The 26,128-nt window shown below is 39.3% G+C and overlaps 1 long non-coding RNA gene across 1 annotated transcript; it reads right to left on the bottom strand.

Annotated features, from left to right (window-relative positions):
- Nucleotides 1-2,146: 2,146 nt before the first annotated feature.
- Nucleotides 2,147-19,325, bottom strand: LOC128137331 (uncharacterized). The gene is made up of 3 exons (XR_008233668.1): nucleotides 16,424-19,325; nucleotides 13,948-14,140; nucleotides 2,147-5,186 (listed from the first exon to the last, which is right to left on the bottom strand). It is a non-coding gene; the product is annotated as an uncharacterized LOC128137331 (long non-coding RNA).
- Between the last annotated feature and the right edge of the window lie 6,803 nt (nucleotides 19,326-26,128).

Consider the following 26,128-nt stretch of genomic DNA (forward strand, 5'->3'; position numbering starts at 1 on the left):
CATTTTTAAATAGCTTCACCAGAATAGGATTTTTCTTTTAGAGCCACACTTTTCATACAGGTGAGCTTTACAAACTTAAACAAATTTTATTAACAGAACCTTACATATCAAGTCCTTAAATCACTGATTTTTTGTTAGGAGTATAGTTGGAAGTCTTTTATAAAATACATATGAACTACTTGGAAGTTCAAGGCAAAGGGGAGGAAAGACTAAGGCCTAAGCTATAGAGAGGCTACGCTGACACAACACAAGGGATTCTGTTGTAACTTGTGTAATTTATTTTTATGGCCAGTCTGTGCACAGGATGACTTAGGATTTGGTAAACTTACCTGGAGAAAAAGGGCTTGGTAATATTATGAAGGAGGCATAATTTCCCTTTTATTATGCATTATTAAAATTGCAGCACATTCTGTTAAGCATGTAGATAAGCAGTTTGTATGGCTGCATAACTGTTTGAAATTTCCAGCAAGGCAGAAGCACTACTTTTTATTGAGGAACAGGTGATGCTGCACAATACAGGGAAGGCTTTCAATCACATTCACTAGAAAAAATTAATTATGATTGGAAGAAAATTGTCGCCCAGTCGCCCCTTATTTCCAACAATGCATTTGTAATGGATCTGAGGATGTTCAATTCAAAGGTGGGGTGATAAAAAGGAATTTATTAACTATCTGCTGTAATATGAGTGACCATTTTGCTGTCTTATGTTTCAATGACATTCAACTGTCTCTGGTTAATTTTTCTTAGCCCTTGTATTCTTTTCAAGACAAGAACTGACGGCCTATTTTATTTTCACTGGATCAGGAGATCCTTTTTCACCATGCAGAAAAAACACCCACAAACTTGTCTTGAAAACATATATACAGTTTCGTAAACACTGCAGTACTTTCACATCACCCAACAGGTGACATTTTAGGAGAGGAGGCAATTTTCCTTCAATATCTGATACAGTATCTTCGTCATTTATTGAGCTACTTCTGTGACTTTCTGATCTTTGAGTTGTTTTTACACACACACCAAAATAAATATAAGAAGTTAGAAAAACAGTAATTTACAAGCAAAATGGTTACCTATACAGTGCTACTTTGACAGATTTACCAATTCTGACCATTTTTACCTTCAAGTCAGCTCCTTTCTCCTTCCCTTTGTACTTCACCTATCACTTTCCACATGCATTTAGTTACGTTAGTGTGCACGAGATGATTATACTGTATTCCACCTTTCTACGCAGCCTCTGAAAATATTTTTCCTTGCTCAGGCTCAATATCTACAGTAAAAGTGAAATATAAAGTTTTTGCATAAGAAGCCTCAGCAGATTCCAAAGAAGGAAAATAAAAAAGAAAGAATCCCAACTGCAAACCACACCTTAGACTCACCAGTCATCCAGCCCTAAAGAAAGTCACTTTCAGGAGATCTTCCTAGTGCCTCAAAGACCGTAACAAAAGGATTATACTGAATAATGTTCTCAACTCAGTTAAGAACATCAGATTTAAGACATGAAAATATACTTCTAGAAAAACAGGGAGAGAAGTCCAGAACCTAGACACAAATGCTACGAGGATTTGGGGAGCTACACTTACTTCACGTTCTGGGTAGGACTAGAAATAATACTGTAAACTGTAGTGCTTCTTTAGTGAAAAAAATCATGATGTACTGCACCACAAGCACATTCCTAGCTCTTGAAGGAAGTGGAGACATGGCAATGCCCTTCCTGTCGCACACTGCAGACTTTGGTAATTTAGTTCTTTTGTACAAACCGTCATATATTGTTTTAAGGTAATGGAGAGTTTTGTGGCTTGCAGGAAATTAAATACAAAGTACAAGTCCTGGGGAATCCTCCTTGACAGTTTCTCCTACAGAGGAGCCTATGGTTTCAAGGCACTGCACCTAATTCAGACAGTTCCTTCCAAGCCTGCATACAGGCTTTCCATCCTGAGAAGCAAAAACAGAGCTAGGCTGAAGTGAAAAGGCCTGTGGAAATTCAAAGTAAAGAACAGGTATGAGTAACATTTATTTGAGATGGTGGGACTGAAGCTACTTTCATTCTCTATTTCTTCAGTCAAACTGGGGTGCAGCTTACCATCACTTATGGCCATATTGCTACTACATCATATCCAGCTACAACACGCTAGTTTTAGCTGTGAAACAAGAAAAGTAAAACATCATGCAAAGAGAAGCTTCCATCTAAAGTGCAACAAATACTTTTGCATTTCATATTATCTTTAATATTAATGATCCTTCTGTCATGAAATTTTGTAGTGAAAAAGATCAAATGTTTTATGCAATTCAGAACAAGGCAATTAGTTCAGAATAAAATTTTGATTTATGTACCCCTCCTCCTAGTGTTTCTTTAGGAAAAGCAACCCAAAGCCTAGCAGCAGCAGATTTAAACTGAAATAAATAAATACACTGTCTAGCACGATTATGCCCAGCCAGTTAAATGTCTTTTCCAGAAGATGAATACTTTATTTAATAGCAACAATTTAACCAAAAGTTGATTCAAAATAATTAAAATTCCAAGCTCCAGAATAGTTCTTTTAAACATAAGCCAGCAACTTCTGCCTAGAAAAAAAAAGCCTCCTCCTGGCATGCCCGAGCATCTCAGTCAGGTTAAGAAGTTTCAAACAAACAGGAACGTACTACAGAAGTACTGTCCTACCAGTATCCCTATGCACTCCACTTGAGAGTCCAGTCCAGCTGGAAACTGAGTCAATGATCTTTGCTTCAATAAGAGTAGGAGGCCCCAAAACATCATGGAAATATGCTAATTTTGCTATTTCAAGGTTTCTTGCAAGAGTCAAGTCAGTGGTAAAAAAATTAATAGTCATCTATCCATAACAACTAAGTCAGTGCAGCAGTGCTATCTGCTGCCAAGTTAAGGGCAAAGTAGCGTTTTTCCTCTTTGTTACTATCACAGAGACCTGCCCAGGCCAGCATTTCTTAATTATCTTGCTCAGCCCCTTTTCTCTCCACAAATGAACTCTGTCATTCAGTTCCTGTCCCTAATTAGCCCAACAAGCAGCAACCATGCAGACGAAGCTGTGCTGCTTCCAAATCTAGACCTGCTTCCATGCCCTTTCTGAACACCTCTTGTGCCATTTCTAGAGTAGTATGCCCCCTTCCCATTTTGGGAGACAGTGGAGAGAAAATTCTTTGCCTCCTGCATTTATACAATTTGTTTCCACAGGATTCTCAATACAGACTTGGATGGAGCAGGGTCACTTCTACAAAGAAGTGACTTAAGCCCATTACTTAAGTCTTTTTACCAGATCAGTGAAGGATTCTGCTGCGTACCTGTCACGCACAATGCAGCGATCCTCTGCCTATCCACAGCACCCACATTCTTGATCATGGAATCCGTCAGTAGAAGCACGAAGACAACCTAGATGTAGGTAGAAGATGGTTACAACCTAGCTACGTGACACCTACTTTAAGTCTTACTGTGTTTACTGCGGTTCAAACAGTCTATCTGCATGGCAAAATCAACAAAATCATATTCAAAATCTACTTCAAGGTCACATCCTTTCTTATTTACCAAATCAGGACATGACATAAAAATTGAGATCAGTTCAATCAAATCAGACCAAAAGCAGGACTAGCATACTGTCTTCAACATTGCCATATAAGACTGTACGAAAGAGGAAGGGCAAGGCACAAGTTACAAATACACAACACTTTCTCCAAATGCTATTCCAAACTGTGACTATTTTCATCTCAGGGAACCTTCCGAGTCAGATGTGGCTCCCTATATTTAGCAGTCCTCAGCATATTTCTATTCCATATACCACTTCACTTGCTCAACACAAGTAGACCTTTAATATCCTTTGGAAATAAGCTTCACGAGTCTGCCATGTATTGAATCAAGTACATGTCCTGATTCTGTTAGGCTTCTGCGGTGTCTCCAAAGTTCTTGTATTAGAAGAGGTGCTGAACAGCTGGTCTTTATCTAATCTCACTAATGATTTTGCAACCTCTGTCACATCCCAAGTTGTCTTTTTTTTGAACCAAAGACTTCTAGCCTAATCATCTGTTTCTCAAACTGATCAACCCTGTGACCTGCAAAGAATTACTGCAAAGGTTACATCTCCTCTTGCAGACTTTCTAATCAGTTTGTCTATATGAGTCACTGATACTGTCTAAAAATTGCTTATCTAAAAACTTAAGTAAGTCTTCGCATTTTGTCTTGTAAAACTACAGGTGACTTGTACTTGAGAATGACTTGCACCCAGCAGGTTGTCTTATATAACTGAGATTACCTCATTGTAACCAAAAGTTATTTGGCTTGTAAATTAATTTTACCATAGATCAACTGCAATGAATTCAATGTTTCCCCTTTTTACTGTAACAGCTGCCAACAAGATGTCTCTAAAGAAAATGCAACTGAATGTAATTTAACACAGAGAAAATTTTGCTTCAGTATCAGGAAGGAGGGAATATTTCAAATGTTGCAAAGTTTGCCAGGTGAAAAACTTCTTGTGGTTAATTGAATGTAGATGTCAAGTTAGATTTACCAATTTTTATGTAACAATGTAAACCTAAATTCATCAATTTGTAAACAAACAAAAAGTACTTGCTCCCAAATGTGAAGAAAAGCAGAAAGAAAAATAAGATCACAACTACTCTCTGGTACTCCTTATTAATATACAGTATAGACAGAAAAAACTGTTTTATAATGATTTGACAAGCCTAGGGGAGAGGGGACGAGGGACAGTGACGTTTTCCTGTCGTATTACAGTCATATCACTACAATCTCATCTTCTGGAAGAAATGCAGTGCATATCATAGTTCCAGCTAAAATTCATCATTTTAAACAGCAAGACTATTGAAGCCAGTTTTCCAGTAGGCTTATGCCTGGTTGCCGACTGAATTATTTGCAACGTTTTTATCACAGTTCTGCATCACGAGTTTATCCCTTACTGATGACTGTCTGAAAACTGACATAGAAGAGAAATTTTAACTGAGAGCTAAATCTGGGGCTTTCTTTTGTGGATTCTTTGATCCACAGGTTGAGTTCATATTGCATGCTTCAATACGCATCAGTCTGTCTGTGTATTTTTCCCCTCTTCAGAACAGAAACGATTGGTGTGTTCTACCTTTGAGATGTCTACATCCCTCTTGGCTCTAGAAACTATTATAAGGGACAGATAACAGGACACGTGCAACAACATGATCCTTAAGAGACAAAGCTAGAAAAGAAAAGAAAAATAATAACATTTCAAAACACTTGAACAAATGTCATTATTCTGTAGCTTGTATTAAAGTACTTCCAGTGTTAAGCTTTACAAGCACACGCAAAAAGGTGCTATCCTTACTGAAAACTGTATGTTAATACAATGTTAGTATTCATGCTATTTTGTAAACAGATTATGGAAGAATTTAGCTTATTCACGCTTTTCAGAAAAGTAGGGTGGTATGCATCTATGACCAATATTAAACCATATTTTAATAGCTTTAATATTTAAACTGAAAATGTTACCATCTGATTATGTATACAACTGCATAGAGCACGACAACGATTATTGTGATGATTGTAAACAGCATTGTGGTGATTATAAACATTGAGTTTGGGATCCTACCTGAGCTTATGTTGCTCCCGCAAATGTTTTCCAAAGGGGAAAAAGACCCAAAATGCACACATCCCAACAGGCTGTTTATTCTTAACCATTGACATCAACATTGACCGCTACCAGTTACTAAGTTTCAGAGGTAGGAACTTTCTCACTTTCCTCTCAGTATAATATATATACACATTGCATCAATGTGAGTTATGCAACTGCTAACCTGTTTATTACCTGGTTTATATCGTTGTTTAGTCCTGATCCATCTATACCAGCACTCAGTACCAGAGAAGCTGCACATGTGTGCACACACACACAAGTAAAGAAAAATTTTAGTAGGTCTCACAAATACCAAGGAATTACTGGATTAAAAGACGTCCTTTTATTCCGATTGCTCCTTAGTTCAGTTTTTCAGCATCCCTATTTAACTAACCCATGTTACAAGAAAAGGCAAATCTTCTCATGTTTCAAGACCTGCTACAATCCGTCTTACAGATAAGAAAAGCCCTGTTACACATTTCAGATCATCAAGAAATTCTCTGTGCACAGGAGAACGCATTTTTTCCCCTCCTGTAACCAATTACTGCAAAAATTGGAAAGTATTGGATATCTACATAAGAGGTGCAGTGGTAAAGGTACTAGCTTTCCAGAACATTAGACAGCCTCACGTATAGGTTTGATGCTTCCCCTTTTTGTTCAGAGAGGAAAAATGAGTCAGGCACACTAGAATCTGGTTTGCCTTTGGATCTAAGACATGTACTGTTTAATTGCCATTAAAAAGCATAGAAGCTTGAAAGAAGCAATAAGCACGCACGGATTATTTCTTTGCTAAAACTTTCATGAGGAAAGTTGCTCCTAAAGGGCTAGGAAAAGGCAAGGCCACAGATTTACTCTACCCTTTCCAGTCAAACAATGCAAGTGTCGGTGTGTATGCTGATTCTTTTATAGGCTAGTATCCAGTATATCAACACAAAATTCTATTTAAAAAAAAACCAAACAAAACCCGAAGCTTGAGTTGGACACTCCCAAAATTGTAAGATTTGCTTTTATTACTGATTTTATATTCATTGATTATTTTGGGTTTCATTTGAGGAGGAAGCTTGGAGGAGAAACTCCCCCCATGCCCCTTCAGGAGTTTATAGCCTTCAAGGGAAAACTGCCAGGCTTCTAAACGTGTGGCATTTTGGGGATACAAACCCAGCCTTAAACAGTGGAAGCAAGCCTTCTCACTAGTGATCAGAAGGGATTCCTCGTAGCTCTATTTTCTGGAACTCATTCCTTGTGTTCATTTTAGTCCATTTGCTTTAGTATCCTCCTGCTCCAACTTTCTCCTTTACCCCTGTTCCCCTTCTGTTCCTAAAGATCCCCCGTTTCTCCCCTTTCCTCCACATCTTTCATTGTTTTGTTCTCCTTACAGTTTCTACACACCAGAGCTTGGTCTCAGCAGGGCTGTAAGAGATGGTGGTCATCATAACAAGAAACTGCTTCACTTTCACATTGCTTGGATAGGATGATCAACTTGCTGACCTCAGCAGTAACAGGAACTTGCCATTTTCAATTAAAAAAAATAAATCACAAGATAGCAAAGCTTAAGAACACTAGGAACACATTATTCATCAGACCAATGGTCCATCCAGCTCAGTATTTGATGTCCAAGAGCAGCAATAGGAGTTGTCCTCCAGAGGAAAGCACACCTTTGCCTGCTTTCTGCTATTTGTTCCCCTCTTACTCCCCCAACATCTACTGTTGTTGTGCTCACCGTTCCCACTAGTTTATCAATCTGTCGTCACAAATTTGTCTCATACCTGATTAGACCAACTGATACAATCTGCCCCTACACACTCTTACTGGGACAAGGAATAGAGTCTGTGTGTAAAGTACTTTCTTTTAACTAGTTTAAATTTATGCCCCCTCGTTGTTCCACTGTTTTGGGATTTAGCACACCAGATATTTCATACAGGAAGCACGATAAACATTTAACAATTGTCAAAAATATGGAGCTATTCTAAGGCCACTTAACTATTACCCATTTTCCCACAGTTATTTAGGATAGCAAAGCTTTAGCACTTGCAGCCTAACCTTATGCAAGGCAGGTCTACACTAGTGCTACTGCAGCCTTACACCAACACTTTGGACCTAATTCAGCTTTGACTTGAACGCAGGTCCTAGCAAAGCCAGCAGGAGCTGTGCCTACACTTGTCAGGACTGAGTTTGTCCCTGTACGCCTACAGCTTTCCGTCCTCTGCATTTAGTCCTCCAAAATTCTCTGGGTTTTTGAAGGGGATCAGGAAGCACGGATTGACTAGGTGAGATGTTGCACAGCCTTGGTCTGCCCTGACATCGGGTCTGTCAATCACAGCCTGGTGGCTTTTGAAGGCTGTGGAAACAAACGGGAGTGCAGAGTACTAGTTTTTCAAAGAATATACAACTAACTTCTGCCAATTGTTTTTTTTTCTCTTTTTAAAAATAAATCCATACTTTCATTACATTCCGAACCCCTCAGTTTCTACTTCAACATATTTTTCATTATATAATATCCTTGCTCCCATATTCAGGAAATATAAAAACTGACAAAAGTAAGAGCTTAATTGTGAAGTAGTGTAACAGGAAAGGAAAGGAGAGTGAGATATCTATATTTAATTACTTTCAGTGGCTCAGTAAACCTGCTAAGCCAACACTATGCTCCTCTGAAAAACTTCTTTGAACCAAAATCCTTGCATAAACCAGCTTCTTCATTTCTAATACAATCTATCAGAATAGCAAATTTGCATTCATATTCGTTTGTGATGGCCTATCTAGTACATAGTAATACTAGTTAGAATTACAGCAGAGATCTCTGCAAATCAATTTTTGGAGTAGAGACAATTCATCTCTAACCCTATTTATCTTTAAACTACTGCTCTGCTTTGCCTTCATAAATAAAGTGGCCAAACCCAAGACAAGCTGAAGATACAAGCTTTCCAAAATATACCTTAAATGCACAACAGTTCGCATTATCTGGGAAGGGGAAGGAGAAGAGGGAGTGGAACAAAACTGTTACAAACACTTCTCCAATTTTAGGTCTGCATGATACCCATTGCTGAATGCAGAGAAGTAAAGCTTTAGGACACAGATGGCAACATTTGCCAGGTGCAGGTTTTGTTCACCTGTAAATGCCAGCCTCACAGAGCAAATACCTAGCTAGTCACAGTGGTGACTGCATGTATTATAACTCAATTTCAGGTTAGAATCGATTCTTACTTAGGGCAATAACACCTCTGTAATGCAAATAAAAGACTCACACAGCCTTTAATTTTAGAAAACGGCTTGCGTGGGATTTGCACATGATTCTGAGAGATGACCTGCTTTTTATTTACTGGACCGGTGTTTCCTAAGCTGTTTTGAAGAGTTTTAAGAGACACTAAACTGAGATGAGAGAACATGGGCAGCAGGGAGGCTACTAGGACCCAGCATGGCTAAGGGGGGGGGGGGGGGGGGGGAGAAAGGGTGAGCAATTTGCTTCCCCAGGAGGGCTGCAACTCTGTCCCCTGACAGAGGATGCTGACCCACAGCCTCAAGCCTTTACTGCTTGGAAAAAGGAAAAGGGAGGGGGGGAAGTATCACCAGTACTTTAACTTCTGTTAAAGTACAACTTCAGTCAGTTAAACACGAGCAAGAAACAATTAAGTTCCGGGGGGGGGGGGGGGGGAAGCTTCTAATCAGAACTAGGAGGACGTTTGGCTTTCAGTGACTTTTGAAGTTAATAGAAGCTACAGTGTAAGCTTCCTTCCCCAGCCTGGCCGCCTTGGAGATCCCCTGCAAGCAGCCCCCCAGCACCCCCTCTCCTTTCACAGCCAGACCCCTTTCTTTTTATGTCCGGGCTGGAAACGATGAGCCACGGTGAGCCAGCAGTCCTCCAGCTACCTCAGGCAGAGTTACATTTTTCAGTCATTACGGTTTTCATTACTAATTTGACTGGTGTAAATTGTGAATGAATTGTCTGGGCTGTAAAAGGTGGACGGGGGAGCCAGCGTACGGCAGAGCAGCCCTGAGCTTGCTAAAACCACGCTCCCAAGCTTTCGTTTCGTGAGATACGTAAAGACGACACTTTTCCAAGAGTCCCTCCAGCACAACAATTCCCCAAGAAGCAGGGCCTCAGCATTTAACCACTGGAGACATGAGCCCGATGAAGTTCAGTCGCCTTGGAACTGGGATGAACAGCACCAGGGTTTAGAAACTGCTGCTCTCGCTGCTGCAGTTGAATTAAAGTCCTAACAGGAGGGATCCATGCCAAGGTGCACTGTTTTATATACAACGTGTAAGAAGAGCGAAGTCATATACACCAGTTAACCTCCTGACTCACCGCCTCTGCCCTCACATGAATATGACTAGATTTGTTAATGGTTGGGAGGGTGGGGGTTTTTGTAACTCACTCCTACTACTGCTGACCAGTGTTGCCCTTTGAACACCTTCCTTCACAGCCTCCTCCTGATGTAACCTGCATGTTTTTCACTTTCTCATCTTCACTTCTTTTCCCCTTTTTGCTTTTTCAGCCATTAGCCTCTCCACTGGGTTGTTGGTTCGGGTTTTTGTTTTGTTTTGTTTTTTTCTTTTGCTTTTTTTTTTCTTCTGTGATTTTATGAGAAAATGATAGCCAAATGCATGAGAGGCTTACAGTAGAAATGGCTTAACAAATTGGACCTGATTTTTCTTCTCTGATTTAGTGGTGAAAAAAGCAAGGCAGGACACAGACCCAGGAGGGCTAGAGGGAGGATGCTCATCAGCTGGGGCACAACAGAGAAGAGTTATACTTATTCAGACCTATGCTTCACCTCAGCTGTTTAACTTTCCTGAAGCATTGGGAAGTGCTCTCCAGCACTAGCCTTCTATTGCCTGTTTATTTCTGAATCAGACCCCCATTGTGTCCTCGATTATTTCAATCTCCCCATTGTTCAAAATCCACAGTTCCTGTCCTTGCATTAGCCTGGATTCTACTTTGAAAAACTACTTCTGGATATCAGAAAAAAAATTGCCCAGAAAAAAAGTATTACAATTTAGGTTGGGCTAATGTTTGAATGCTTCAGGAATTGTTTTTCTTCTGGTGACAAGGAAAAAAAGCACACAAAGAAAAAGGTTTTCTGTTTGCTTCTGTGGATGGGCTTAAGGTTTCTTCTGTGTTTTTCTCAGATTTCTAGGATTCCAGTAGCCCTGAAGGGTTCAGCAGTACAGCTCTGTCCAGCTTTATCTCACTTGCACCTTCTGTGCAAGTGAGATGCAAAGTCCACGTTCAATATATGCTGGCTGTGAAGAAATCTTTCATGCCAGTAAATCTCGTCAATTCTGAAAGTACTGGCCTTAGTCACGCTTGCACAGTACAACGCATTCGCATGTTTTGTTCCAAGAACACCATGGAGAGAAGCAACCCTTCTTTAACTGCACAGCAACTGGTATTTTTTATATGCATCAGAGTTGCTGCACATCTGTCACCATTGCTGTGTCCCTAATGCAGGTGTTCAGTGCTCCCCAGACATATTGGATGTAACTGCCGCACGTGTTGCAAGCGTTAAACTACCGCTCTGGGATGTACAGTGCAGCCAACTCCTTTCAGAGACACCAGTCTTGCTGCTCATTCATTGCACAGCTCTTTTGTGCGCCCTCCTAGAAATTCTGGGCAAGAGGACAAAAGGGCTGTGTTTAGAAAGCGTCAAAAGAAAGATTTTGCCATGGACACTACAAATGGTTAGCTAATAAACGGCATCAAATTCGGTGTATTAGATGAAATCAGAATCCCATGTCTTCAGATATTCTGGCCTGGACAGTAAAGTACTGAGCATTGCCTCTCATCTAGACCATGTTCAAAGACCCACAATAAGACGACTGTTTCCATCTCTTCTCTGCACCCTGTTTTCATACATACTGTCTATGGTAAGAGCCACTTGGATGTCTGTGTCTTTTCACTGAGGAAGAGAGATATCTGTCTGAACATAGAATCATAGAATCATAGAATCATAGAATCATAGAATCATTTCGGTTGGAAAAGACCTTCAAGATCATCGAGTCCAACCATTAACCAGCCCCCTAAACCATGCCCTGGAGTACCCTGTCCACTCGCTTTTTGAATACCTCCAGGGATGGTGAATCAACCACTTCCCTGGGCAGCCCATTCCAATGTTTGACAACGCTCTCAGTAAAAAAATTTTTCCTAATATCTAACCTAAATCTCCCTTGCCTCAACTTGAGGCCATTTCCTCTTGTCCTATCTCCAGACACCTGACAGAAGAGACCAGCACCCACCTCACTACAACCCCCTTTCAGGTAGTTGTAGAGAGCGATAAGGTCTCCCCTCAGCCTCCTCTTTTCTAGACTGAACAACCCCAGATCCCTCAGCCGCTCCTCATAAGACTTGTGCTCAAGGCCCCTCACCAACTTGGTTGCCCTAAACATGGCCCCAGGAATCTAGAATTAGTGAATATTTTATAGTCACATTTAAAAAAAATGCACATAAATAAAAGGCCTGCTTAACTGATACTTATCCACAGCTGCTACCATAATAGGAAACCAAGTTAAAGACATCAGCAACTATAGCTAATAGGGGAAGTGGAATAGTTAAATACAAAATGCACACAACTGTTATTGTAAACTTTCACTATGACAGAGAGGCACAAGGTTCCCAGAGTTGTCACTCTAGACTATTTTGATGTGGATTAATTTACCCAGCACTGAAAATAAAACGAATTTACTACATCGTGCACTACTCAGTTGTTAGCTCATTTTGATGAAAAACCAAAACAAAATCCTGATAGTTCAAATGAGGACAGCACTGTAGCTCACTGGTAGAGGAATGAAGGCCATTATTCCAATTTGGTTAGAAACCGGAGTTGTGTGAGACAATTTGTATTACTAGTGTTGCTTCAGATGGTATTTGTGACCCTTAAACAGCTCCCTTAACCTCTCCAAGCCTCAGATGGAAGGCAAGGAGGAGGTTATTTCAGAGGAAGTAACGCTTACCTCTTTCACAAGCTGGAATCTCTGACTATCTGTGAAATGCTTTGGGTTTACTGATAGGTTTTGATAAAAGATATTCTCACAGTACAATAATTTTAGTCATATAAACCATTCCAATGCACCTCTGAAAAATGCTTGGAAAATGAACTCTGTATTGTACAGTATTGTAGAGAGAAATGCTATACAGTAATTTGTAACAGAGCTAAAAAAAATTATCAGATGACAAAACAAGGGGAAAATGGGGAAAACTCAATTTCTCTATTACAGCACCCCCCTCAGCTTCCCCCAGAGAATTATGTCTACGATATTTACCCTCACTGACCACATGGCAGACCTTGCTACTACAGACCAGGAACCAAACAGACACTACTTCCTAGAACAGCCACTATAAATATGACATCACATTAATTAGCCTTTCTTTTATTCCACTGTATGACTAATATTCCAATGGGAAGTCTAGATAATATGCTCATTAACTTTTCCATTCTTTGAACCAGTAAGCTGTCGAATTTGAGCAAAAGTATTTGAAATAAGCTTAATTTGTCTCAGTTTTTACTCAGTTATCTGCTCGGCATGAGAGACAACCTGTTTCTGATACATGAAGCAACAATTCTATAACAAGTACTAACCTGAAATTTTCTCTTTTGTACCTATTTCACCATAAAGTGGCTCATTCAATCAAGGAAGGCTTTTAAGCAGATCGTGGAGCTGCAGCCATGACTAAGTGACAATAACGAGACTAGACAGCTTAAAACCTTGATATTGTTTCTGCTTCATACCCAAGCTGACACCCCACTGAGATCCTTCCACATTTGCCTCCCTTTATGGTACTGCAAAAGGTGCAGCTCATCACCAATGACAACATTAATGAGATTTCTATTGGGATTGCAATACGTTTTTCTATCGGGACCATTTGGACGCTACTATTTGCCTAATTATTCCTCTCCTAATTAATTCTACTGGCAGTTGCAGATCTTCAGCTACATAAATACTCTCCTGTGTTTGCTCAATTAAGCGGAAAGATTCCTGTAACCTAATATGTTAACATTAGGAAAAAAACAGCTCCATAACCTCCACCCCATACAGAAAATATTGGAGCTCTCTCAAAGAAAACCATATCAAAGCTCCTCGGATATCTATTTCCCCCCCAATATAAGTAGTTCCTTATAATTTTCAAAAGTACATCACAGTTCTTTTTTTCCATCTTTCAGAGTTGGTAGAAGGTATCAGACTACCAGTGAGTACAAAACAGTATCTCTTTGGGCAGCTACATGACAAGGAGCCTTAATACAACTTTACTAGACCGCATGGTACCACTGAAGTCTTTGAAGGTTTAGGGAAAAAAAAGAGTTCAGTACCCTGCTGCATTATTCAGCACTTACACTAGGAATGACAAAAAACGTACTTGGGTATAAGCGTATGTATCTTGTCTTCATGGCTTCCATTTCAGTGGAGAGACAGGTAACTCCTTTACCTCACTCTTTAGAGGAGCCTGCAGCACTGTCTGTGTCAGCCTTGTCTCATGAAGTCTGGCCAAATCCACTTTTAGGAGATCCACAGAAAAATGGATTTCTCTCAGCAGGAAAAAGAACTTCATTCTGCAAAAGGACAGACTCCCTACAGCAGACCACATGGCACGCTTCCAGGAAGAGTTAACTGACTCTTCAAGCTTCTGTGCTGACAGACCATTTATCATCCCCAGCACTCCTCCCCAGACCACCCACTCCATGTAATACGTTAGGTTCAATGCATGCTTCAGACTTGCACCTTTTTTTGAACAATTATAAACAATGTAGATGAACGTCTTCAGTAACTCCACGTCACTGGTTTCCGTACTTTCCAATGTGTGCACAACAACCTTGTTTGGTTTGGCTCATGCCTAGTAATTTACAGAAAAATTTGCCTTTTGAGGCCAGAATTATATGCCAGCAGGTAAATTCTTTGCTACAGGTAAATACAGGTGTGTGTATATATATATATATATATTTATACAGGTCAGCAGGTAAATACAAACTACAGACAGAATTAGCTTTTATAGAATGACAATCAAAAATTTGTGGACAACTAGTAGCTCGTTTGAATTCCATCCTGAGTTACACAGGGTGTCTCAGGATGCCTCGTCAATAACTGTCATTCAGTTATGTCATGGATTTGATAATTCTAAATATTCATATCAAGAAAGATTGCTGTTATGGCGAAGTAGAAGTAGAACAAGGGGTTTAACAACTCCATTGCATTTTGACAGTTCTTACGATTACTGTACTTTTAAAACAAACACCTTATGACACATGTACACACTGCTCATAATGTCTTTATTGACTCTCCCTTATCACAGACTTATTTAAGTTTCCAGTTGGAAGCCATCAGCTTTGGAAGAGCTGGTTAAGTATTTTAATGAGGTGTTGGCTTAGAGCTCCAATTTTAATACTCAAAAGGAATAACAATTGATAACTACCAGCCTCCAAAGCTACATGACACACATTACTATTCAAGAACATAAACAGGATTATTTAATGTTACAAAACAGAATTAGACTTTTCACTCCCTGGGACTGTAAAATTATTTCAATATGGATTATCTCTAGGTTTTCTAGACATTATCAATTCTATTCAATGCAAAAGCTTCCAGCTGTGTCAGTTAAGACTGCAATTAAGAAAAAATTGTGCCAATTAACCGAAGAGCCTCACAAGATAAAGGTGATACTAAGGTCTTTCTGAAGTACACATCCCAGTTAATACAAGACTCCTGTTTAATTGTCTGGCAATGAAGTGCATTCTATTACTTGGCGTTCCTGCTTACTTGGAATTGTACAATCAGAACTACTCCGCAGTAGGTTAGGCATGGATTTTACGTTAGTCATCACAACATAAATAACGTACCTTACACCCCAAGTATCGATGCAGCAGATTATGCACACAACCAAAAAATAATGCTTTGAATTTTTATCTCAACAGTTATGAAGCAGGAGAAAATCTTGATAGGATAACCTTCCATAAAGATCAGGTTCCTTACAAGCAGATAGCTTCCTCTTGCAGTGAAAATAAGTGGTTCAGAATGTCCTTGTCCTGTCTTCACCACAAAGATGTAGGCTTGGTTCCTAAAGCAAGGTGTAGACACTTCTTTCCCCCAAACCTAATCTAATCCCTGGTGTTCAGGACACCAAAAGGACTTCTTTGCAGAGTTCTTTTCCACACCTATTAGCTTCTACAACCACAGTTCTTCTTCCAGTTCCTCATATATATGTGTTTAGAATACAGCATATTTGATTTAAGCCTGTTGGATTTGATTTTTTTTTTTCAAACACAATGCAGAGAACAGGCCTACTGCCCTGCTACAAGCCAACTTTGGCCTCTCTCCGAGAACATACACTCTCTTGAACCTCTCCCCTTCACCCGGATCAGCACATAATCCTCCAAACACATTTCAGCAGGAATGACAAAACTCAAACTCAGCTATAACTTTTAAAGTAGATGGCTTCTTGCAAATACCTGTACGCTGTATTAAAAGATGCACTTTTTTTCCCCCTAAACCATCTTGTCCTTATTCCACAGGCTATGCTTTCCTCTGCTCACCTTTAGAGTTGGCCATCTTACTACCTTTTTTGCCAGCTTGATCTATCTTCCTGAGATGGTCTGACTGGTATACACCTAATTAAATCTCTGAACTCAACTTGGATTTAATCTCCACTTTTATTTAACTTTGAAGTGCACTGATTTTATTTAAGACTTGAAGGGTTGAGGGCGTTAGAGATGGGGAGACACTAGTATGTTTTTCTAATTTTATCAGCTGATTTTTTAAAAAAGACATAATCTCTATTTTATGAAACTTGAGTGTCTTTCCAATATATGGACTGGACGTGCAGTCAGTGAATAGGTAAGTACCTGAACTTGCTTCATTCGTTTCTGAGGCAGAAGAGGCAAGAATCTGCCATTGTGCTGTAAAACCTCAAACGGAAAACTGCAACTCAGGTACAGTTCTCCTTCCTTAAAGGGAAAAAAAGAAAAAAGAAAAAACATTCATCTGATGATGACCAGGAAAGAGACTAGCAATTTGTGGTGAGCTAAAGTCAGTATAAAACATTCAGATACAGATCAACTTCCTAAATTGTACCTCCTACTGTCCCAATTGTCAAAATGAAAACCTACATGTTCCCAGAAGTGCAGTTCTTCACAAAACCTGAAATATGTCCTGTCCTACCCCCTCACCTCCAATGAACAGAGGCTAATCAATGGTTAAAACAAACATTGGTAAGAATGTAGTCTGGGTTAGACTACTATAAAACATGTTTTAGCTAGGTATAAAAGCCTGGTAATAAATTCTCTGTAAAACGAGATGTAAGAACAGCCCTTGTCCTAAAAACACTAAAGCAAGTGGATGTGTATCTTCACAAAGTTAAGCTGAACTAGAAGACAATATTAACCACCTGAGCTTGCCATCTGCCTCTCTGCCAGGGTGCTACCACCTCCACCACAAAGTCAGCAGAATACTTCATGCAAGCACTATCTTATCATTCAGGCAAAAATTCAGACAAGTTAGCTCAGATCACCAATTTAAATTATTAAGCTTATCTAGCTCATTTTGCCTGAAGCAGGTTACAGGACACTCACATCATCCTTCTGGATGCCTTGCAAAAGGCAGCACTTACCAAGGGTGAGAGGATTAGGAGACGCTACAAGGGGGAAACAAACATCCAATTACAGCTTTATGTATCAAATGAAAATTTCCGCAGCAACCACTGACTCAATCATCCCAATTTTCAGGGATAAAGTTTAATTTAATTAAAAAAGGAAGCATAAAATGTTAATTTGAGCTTGTTACAAAAGGTAATTAATCTGCCTGTTTCAAAAAACTGATAGGCCATAAATGAAATAAAGAACTATAGTAAAGTGTTAGATTTTGTGCTTTTCTGTTGATATTTTGGGGCTACACATTTACCCATTTCTGCAGGTAAGAAATGAAGGTGAATTCTACCTGAGCTGTTCAAATACCTCTGCATTCAAACAAAATGTTGAATTTTAACTAAAAATAGTAATAATAATGCAAAAGTAATGATGAATGCCTAAAAAAGCCCCCCCAAACCAATGAAGTTTGCAAGCATCTATTCTGCCTCATTTTTCAAGGTTTATTTTTATTATTATGCATCAGGAATGAATGCGCTCCATACAGTTCAAAGACATGCGATCCCCTTCCCTTTCACCATATAAACGAGATAATTTACAAGACCTGGTTCAAATTCCAGATGACGGTTATTCACCAACAACTAATCCAGGCTGTGAGTTAACCACGTCACAGAGAGATCGCCTTGGCAGCTTGGACGCAGGACTGCAGACAGGCAGCTCGTGCAGCTCTATTGCTTCCGTGGCTAACCTGTGCTCACAAACACCGCGTAACACAGCCGAGGGGTCCCAGCAGAAGCCAACTCAGGTGTTACTTCGCTGTCGGCTTAAAACTGGAAGCATACTACAGATGCAACAAACTGCCTTTGAGCAGCCAGCTTGAGGGCAGCGCTGGTTGCGCTGTGTGTGATGTGGACCTTACGTGGGCCTTACGGAGCCACCTGGCTGTGCCCACAGCGCGCTGCTCAGCATTCCTCGTGCCAGGAGTGAGGAATCCACGCAGCACAAACGCAGCGAGGCTGCTAGGCCCATTGCTATGGATTGTAACACACAGGACGTGTACTGTCCGGATTCTTCCATAATCTGGAATTCCAGCCTCACGTATATCCCTGGCAGTGGTGAATTCACTGTATATTAATCGTGAACCAGTCCATGCTCTCTCCAAACAAGAACATGAATTTAGTAACATTAGAGGCAAAGTTTCCAAGATGCAGCACTTCAATCAATTTCTAATTATGTAAGCCAAGTTACTCTTCTGAATAACGAAAACTGATTTAGCACACCAGAGTAGTTCCTAAATTTCATATGTGTGCATGTGTGTGTAGTTTCTTGCCATTTTCTCTGCAGCTAAAGGACAGAATTAGCTGGTTTCTATTTTGTCCAACTATGTGTTAACTAAAAGCGTTTCCTCTTACAAGCTTAACATATAAACCAAACTTCTATTGTCATATACTTCAGTAATCATCGTTAAAAAAAGTATTTTACACACACATTTAACTTTTAAACACTGCAATGTCATAGAACTTACTGGCAACCCAAGTATTACCAAAATGCACATTCAAAGATACATAAATGATGAGGGCAAAGCAAACTGCAAAGATCAGAATCCATGCTAGGACAGTCAGGTGAAGGCAGGTAATCAAAACAAACTCACTATCACACCTTGGAACACTTAACCTACCACTTTCTTAACTGTAAATTTCCTAATACAAATGACTTAATGTAGATTTCTAAATATCTGAAAGAAAAATACATGACATACCACAAAGATGATGTGACAAAGTGAATTGAAAATTCTTGGAATATCACTGAAGAACATAGTCACACTGTACATAGATACGTGTCTTTAAAGACATTCTATGTCAAAACCCTACTTCTCTCAGTAGTAACACACTGTGCAACTCCACAAGAAGTTGCTTCTGAGTAAGTACGAGCATGCAGGGTCAGCTTACTGCCCTTCAGGGAACACCACAAAGCAAATCTGCTCTCATACAGTGGTAGGGGGCCTCAGGGCAGGAGGCAGGGAAGATGCCAGAGGACCGTTGATAATTTTGCACAGCTCTTTCTACTTACATACTACTCCAGGTTTATAGTACAACAAATACAAGCAAGAAACACTTGCAAATATCTGGAAGCTTTCTGTTAAGCGCTAAAACTGCAAACTTCTTTCTCTCCTCTCCCACTTCTGTCTTAATTCCCTCCCTCTCCCAGCCACACGCTCCTCCTCCACCTCTTGAGTTGACTGTGGCACCTGAGTACAACATCACCCAAATCAATTGTCACAGAACAAGAATTAACCAAAAAGACATCTGCTGCTGGATGACGAGATTGGGACTGGCTTGCTGATCATGTGGTCAGATGAGCACTAGGTCTAGCACAAGCAAGACGAAAGGAGCACGTACTCCTTTTAGCATTGGCAAGTCTTCAGCTTAGTTTGTTTCTACTGTTTATATGCAGGTAAAAGAACAAGTAAGAAAGTGCAGTGCAGAAGAGGATATGACTGGAGATTTCCCCAATAACCTAATTCAGCTGAAACGAGACATCACTAGCAGCTGTTAGATATTTAATTTGGGTATCTTACCTTTTATCAGCAGAACAAAAGTCAACATTTCAACAAGTACTGTATTTCACCATCTGAAATACGGCTTTAGATACAATTTCAGGGGAATGATGGCTGTTTGCTGTGTTCAGAGAGCCAGCTCTAGAACAACTGGTATTCCACAGAATCCTTGAAAGCATCTGGAATAAGTGGCTAATGAACATTTCAGCCAAAGGCTTTATAGGACATGTTAAAGCTTTCACATACCACAGAAGAGAACTTGGACTCTGAAACGTACTATGACAGCATTTGTATCTACCTGTGTAGGAGGGATTACCCTCTCTAAATATTTTCAATGAGTTCTGAATGTCAATGCCTCTTAAATGCCAGCAGTCATTGGGTTCAGCTGATCAAAATTTAGTCCATTTATTTGTGAAACAAACAGCTAGAATAACCCTTCTTGTTTCAGATTGCTACTTCAGTAAGAAGGCCGACAACCTGCTCGTACAAAAATATCTGCTCATTTTCAGTATTTGCTCGTTTTGTTGTCAGTCACTGAGGCTATTATCAATGGCTTGTTACCCTGACCTAGGGTGGTAGGACAATCAGTAAATTGACTCAGGGTCCTGTCTTTATAATAAGCTCATACCAAACCAAACTTAAATGAGGGGAGGTCTGGTATGAAATAGTTACAGTACCTGCGATAAATGAATGAAATGGCAAACTTCACACCATCTTTTCAGAGGCCAAGGCTGCCTTCTCTGCTTGTACAAGAAAATATTCACTTTCTGATCTGATAATAAAAAAAAAAAAAAGCAGCAGAATAAGCTAGAAATCAGGGACCTAAGATCGCAGAGGATGGATCAGATAATCCTAATAATTATTTTCTAGACCTAAACAATATGAAATGCTATTAATATAAACAGGTTTTTGGTGTTGGGGTTTTTTTTGCTTAACAGCAGAGATTAGAACCAAGTAAAAAAAAAAAAAAGAAGAAAGAAAAAGAAAGAGAAACCAAGAAGGGCAGCAAAGCACCAAAGTCCACTGACGGCTTGCAGGAGAGAGATGCCTCATTTTTATTTGCATCCTTAAAAATTACTCCTGTGCCAAGGCTACAGTGTTGATCTGCCCTGTTTGCAGCCACTAGAAGCCAGAGACGAATACAATTGCAGTACTGCAAGACTTGGCATGCTAGGTAAAGGCACTGCTTTATTAGTGGCATTCCCATGCCTGAATCCTCAATAAGAGAAGAAAATCACTAATGGCAACTAACTCTGAATAAACACAAAGCACATTCGAATGACCAGCTGAAGCGCTCAAAGGAGACAGACTTAACCACCCTCACACCTGAAACACCTTTGTGTCCAACATCCACATTTGACAGTTCTTCCCTTGAATGTTGTTTTGTTAAAAATCAGAAGCTTAAAATAACAGTGCCTGGTGCAGTTATTGAACCTAAAAATAGCCCTCTAACAACTGTTTGATTTATTTCCCACTGTCATGAACTAAGACTTTTATCTTAGGTCAGAACAAAAGAATTCCAGACTCATGCCTGTGTTAGATACAGAGAGATTTTGAAATGACGAGGGACAGTAACTATTAATTATATGTTGGAAGGTTATTTATGAAGGGCAGGAAAATGGGGGGGGAGAAGTCAAATTGCTTTCCAAGAATAAAAGGGAAAACTTTTTAAAAAACGGTATACTTTGCCATTTTATCTTTGCTTCTCTCCCAAGACCAAAGGCAAAGGTCTTGCACTGTGACTATCACAACAAAGTTATTTTTGTATCTATAAAATTAAAATGTTATTATTCTCCAAAATAATAAAATTACAAAATCTAAAATAAAAAAATTTCCAAAGTATCTGTCAATTCAACTGCAAGATACATAAAATGCTACCTGACAGCAGCAGTTCAGTTGTTCGCCCAGGTTACAAAGGTTTACAAACAAGAATGGCATGCCTGAAAGATCCCTATAATAGATTCACCACAGTTGAGAGGTTTAGCAGGACATGAGCAAATACAGTGATCATCATTTCAGGAATTGGATAAAGAAACCAACTCCTTAAAAACTGTGTTAACAGTTTCAGTTAATTATCTACTAGAACAAGAAAATAAAGTACACCTTTAAAACAGCCTACCAAACCAACACTGGACTTTTCAGGAATGAGTCATTTTACCTACTATATGGGCCTGGACTTAAACAGAAAATCCCACCCGCCTTCTGACTGAGCCTAGTAGCACAAATACAGAAGTGGCAACGGGGCTGCCACGCTGTCAGGAAGGTGAGCTGCTGTTCTGCTGGTGCTGTACGTAGTGGGTCATACAGTTCGTCTTTTCCAGACTGTGGTCTGGGAGGTTGGAAATAATCATATATAAGGTTTTGTTGCTGTTGTTGCTAAATTACAGTTCTAACTAGTTTAGGAGCTTTAGACATTGTTTCATTACAAGTTATTTTTATTACATCTCTTCTACAATATAATAACTATTATCTTTAAATTTAAGTTTAAAGCACTACTCCAATATAGAAGAAACTTTTTTTTAAAAAGTACTTTATCCCCCAGAGCTCAAATAAGGTTATGTAAACAAACACACATTTGTTAGCCTACAGAAACTACGGGAGTCTTTTGTCGAGGGGCTTTTTTTTTTTTGTAAAACACTGACACATTTGGTAGGTACCAACAGGTTGAGCAACCTAACAATTCAGCTCTGTTTTCACTACCTACCATTACCTTCACAGTATCAAGACTATCTTTTGTCAAAGATAAACGAGGCTATTCCTTTTGACAACACATTTTTGCCACTGCCTCCAACAGCTGTAACCTGATAACAAAAAAAAAAATTAAAAAATCAATGTTAATAGCCAAGTCAACCCCACAAATTTTTGTTCATTTAGAATTAAAAAGTGACTGCACATCATCTTGTTTCTTATGCTTTGCTATCTCTCCTCTTCTTGACAGTACAAAAGACAGTACAAAACGCATATCATGCATACTTAGAATCTAGTTAAACTGTAGAATATGGCAGCATCCAAGCATCCACAATTATCTGCATTGACAGAAATGGATCATAATTTATCAGTCAGTTTGCTTATGCAAAGTAAGTATTACAAATCACACACATGATGAGAGGAGTGTGTGCAGAAGGCATCTAGGAGATAAAAATCTATGTGAATCTAAAACAGAAAACATATGCTTTTAACCTAGCAAAAAATCAAACCCCACAGCTGTCTTCAAGAAACTACAGCATGTCAAATTCAGCTTCACTTATGCTTAGAAGATCTTCCTTGGAAGGGCTGTAGCTATTTTTTCTTCCAATTTAAGCTTTTTCTAAAGATGGGCTAGAAAAGCACTAAGTCTGCACATCTACATCTTTGACTAGTATTTCATAGAGAAAATAACTTCATCTGAGAAGCTTGTGAGGAAGATACTTAGATCAATGGCTTCTCTGCTACCTATGCTCTTCCTCCCCACCGTGACTGCAGTTTGTTACTTGCATTAAAGGCACAGATGAGAGTCAACCTAAGAAAAGGAATTTCAAAGGCTGTAATGTTTTATATCCCATTACTCTAAGTGTCACATACAAAACCAAGCTAGTATAAATAGCTCTCTACTACATGCGGGGGAACTAAAATGAGATCTTGCATATTGGATGTCTAGTATGAGTGATCGTATCTGTGAAAACCACTGTAAAACAGGTACTGCATCACGAGTGGCAAAAATCCCTTCAAGGGGAGAATCCAGCAGGGAGAAGACTGCAGAAACTTATATTAGGTTGTCAGGTACTGTGCGGTATGTGGGCATCTGAACCAAGGGAATAGCCCACACAAGCAAGCATAAGAGGAACCCCACATAAAACACAGAAAATCTTCTATGTGACAAACCCAAGGACAGGAATCATTTGGCTCCTGATACATGGCTACCTAAACTAGATAACTTTATTTCTTGAATAAAATGCTTTAACAGTCAGATAACATCTAAAACTGTACAGTCATTCGTCTTGTCTGCTTATGTTTCTGGAATAGTAAAAAAAAAGGCTCATTAACCAAATCTTTAGCTACTGCTAGATACTGATTAGCTCAGCACTCCTTTAGCTCTCTTTTGACATGTTTTGCGAAGCTAGTGATTGTGAGCGTGAAGGGGCTGAGTGGTGAACAGAACCTGACTCTGAATTTGTTTCTCGGCAGCTGTCTCAGCTGCGCTGCCAGAAGAACGCAAAATGCAGTGACACCCTACACCCAATTAACTGTTAGTTAGCCATCTCTGCAACCATGAAATCAGAAACCACAAATGTGAAAGTGTATGCACAGAGCTTGCATCATAAAGAAAAGACTATTTTGAGCAATATTCTATTTCTTTTCTTAACAGGTAGGCTAAAGTGCTCAAAAGCAAGTGCTTAAAGACTTGCATATACTTCAGAACATCTAAGCATGTGAACATGTGGTCTGATTTGCTAAAGAACTCAGTGTTCAGCACTTTGCAGTGGGGCGTAAGTGTTCTCAATAGACGCTCAGAAATAAAAATTAGGCCTTTTATGGTTTGGGGGTTTGGTTTTGGGGGGGGGTTAAGATGTATAGGGAAATTCTTTATATTATTAGACCACATTAACTGTCTTATCACTGAATAAAATGAAAAATTAATTTTATTTGGAATAAGAAAAGTTATTGATGATTCAAGATGTGGCATTCTCTCTAAAGAACCAGGTTTTGAAATAGTGATTACAGAGCGATCTCCAGCTTTCAGCTGAAGTAAGCATACTAAAATTTTCTATCTTTCAATTGCAACCCCCCCCCCAAAAAAACCAAAATCCCCAAACAACCCAAACCTAAAAGCCAGAAAATCTCATTAGAGCTTTAAAAGTCTGCAAGCCCATTGCATTAAGGTCTGATTAGTAGTTACCTGCTGCTTAGGTTTGTCAGTATTGAAAGGAAAGATAAGTTATCTTCACGGAAGGCAAAATAATTCTTAATTAGCATAATTAAAATATGGTTTTATGAACATCCTACAAGACACACTTATGGAACTATACAAAGACATAAAATTTTGACACAAGATAGGTGAGGTCATATGATCTCCTAATTTTTGCCTGACAACAAAATGGCATACAGCAGTAACACATACCATATCTAAGGCTGACACTGAAACACAGTCAAGACATTTTTAGATGGCTAACAAACTTCCACTTATCCAATTGCTGCAGCTTGTCAAAATTTATCCTGGCTCTGCAGTGGTAGAATTCACATCCCTTAGTTGAGGTAAACAACTGAACAGTGAAAATTCATTACAGTGATTCAAATACAGATTAGAGGCAGAAATTAAATAATTTAAAAAAAAACCCAGATTCTGCTGAACTATCAAGTATGGAAGAGAAAGAAAGAGGTTAACAGGAACAAATAGGTTAAAAGCTTGATCTACCAAAGCTTATATCAAAGCTGCTGTACAATGGTTTAATTTACCAGTCTCCACTCTCTTTTGCTATTGCCTTAGACCACTAAGGGATTACCAATTTGTATTCCCATGATGCCTGTAAGACTACCTCCGTCAATGTCAGTTTTCCAATACATCTGAGACACTGTTGTTACCAGGTTAGAATGACTTCATATGACAGCCCAGAGCAGGATGTAAGGAATATATCCTGACCTTCCTGATCTTCTCTGTTGGAAAGAATTAGCACAGTTCATGTGCTACTTACTTTCTTCTGCAGCGGCCATCTAGACCTCAGCTGGCTTACTCCACTTGCTTGGTAGATCATTAGCAAAGGACAGGAATAGTCAAAACAGCAAGCAGGTCTAAACTGTATAGCATTGCTCTCTGGGGCACTGTGGAGTTGTCTGGTATCTCCTCACAAGAGTTGAAAGTAGAAACTAGACAGGGAGAGCACTAACTCCACACATCTCATGGACTACGGTCTACCTACAAAACGATGCCTTCCTTTTCAGAATTTTGTTTTGGTGATTTGCAGAACAGTTATTTGCTTTCAATAATGAAAGCAACAGAATCAATGTCATATTTCTCCCCCCTGTTACACTAAAGTTCTGAGTTTCTTGACAGAAGTTCTCATCTCACCAAGAACAAATAGATAGAAGGAATGACTAATTGGTCAATGATCTTTTCTGAAGATCCAGCTACCAGCTGCACTTCCTAAAAAGCAAAATGTCTCATCTTCAATCGTGTACATGTCTCAGTAATACATGTGGAAGTCAATGAAATATACACCAGTTAGAAGAGCAGACCCAGGAACCTACTACATCTACCAAAAAGAAAATCTATAATTAAACGCTGGTGAAATATTACAGCATTCTGTATTGATGCTAGGCCAAAAAGCTAGTTTTAGAGGCTAGTTTCACTGTACGTTATTGAAAATGTACCACAGCAAATTTGCCTAACTCGCTCATGTACAGTTGTTATTACGTGGCACCCAGAAGTGGGAACT

This window comes from Harpia harpyja, chromosome Z (assembly GCF_026419915.1).
Source record: "Harpia harpyja isolate bHarHar1 chromosome Z, bHarHar1 primary haplotype, whole genome shotgun sequence".
Classification (NCBI taxonomy): domain Eukaryota; kingdom Metazoa; phylum Chordata; class Aves; order Accipitriformes; family Accipitridae; genus Harpia; species Harpia harpyja.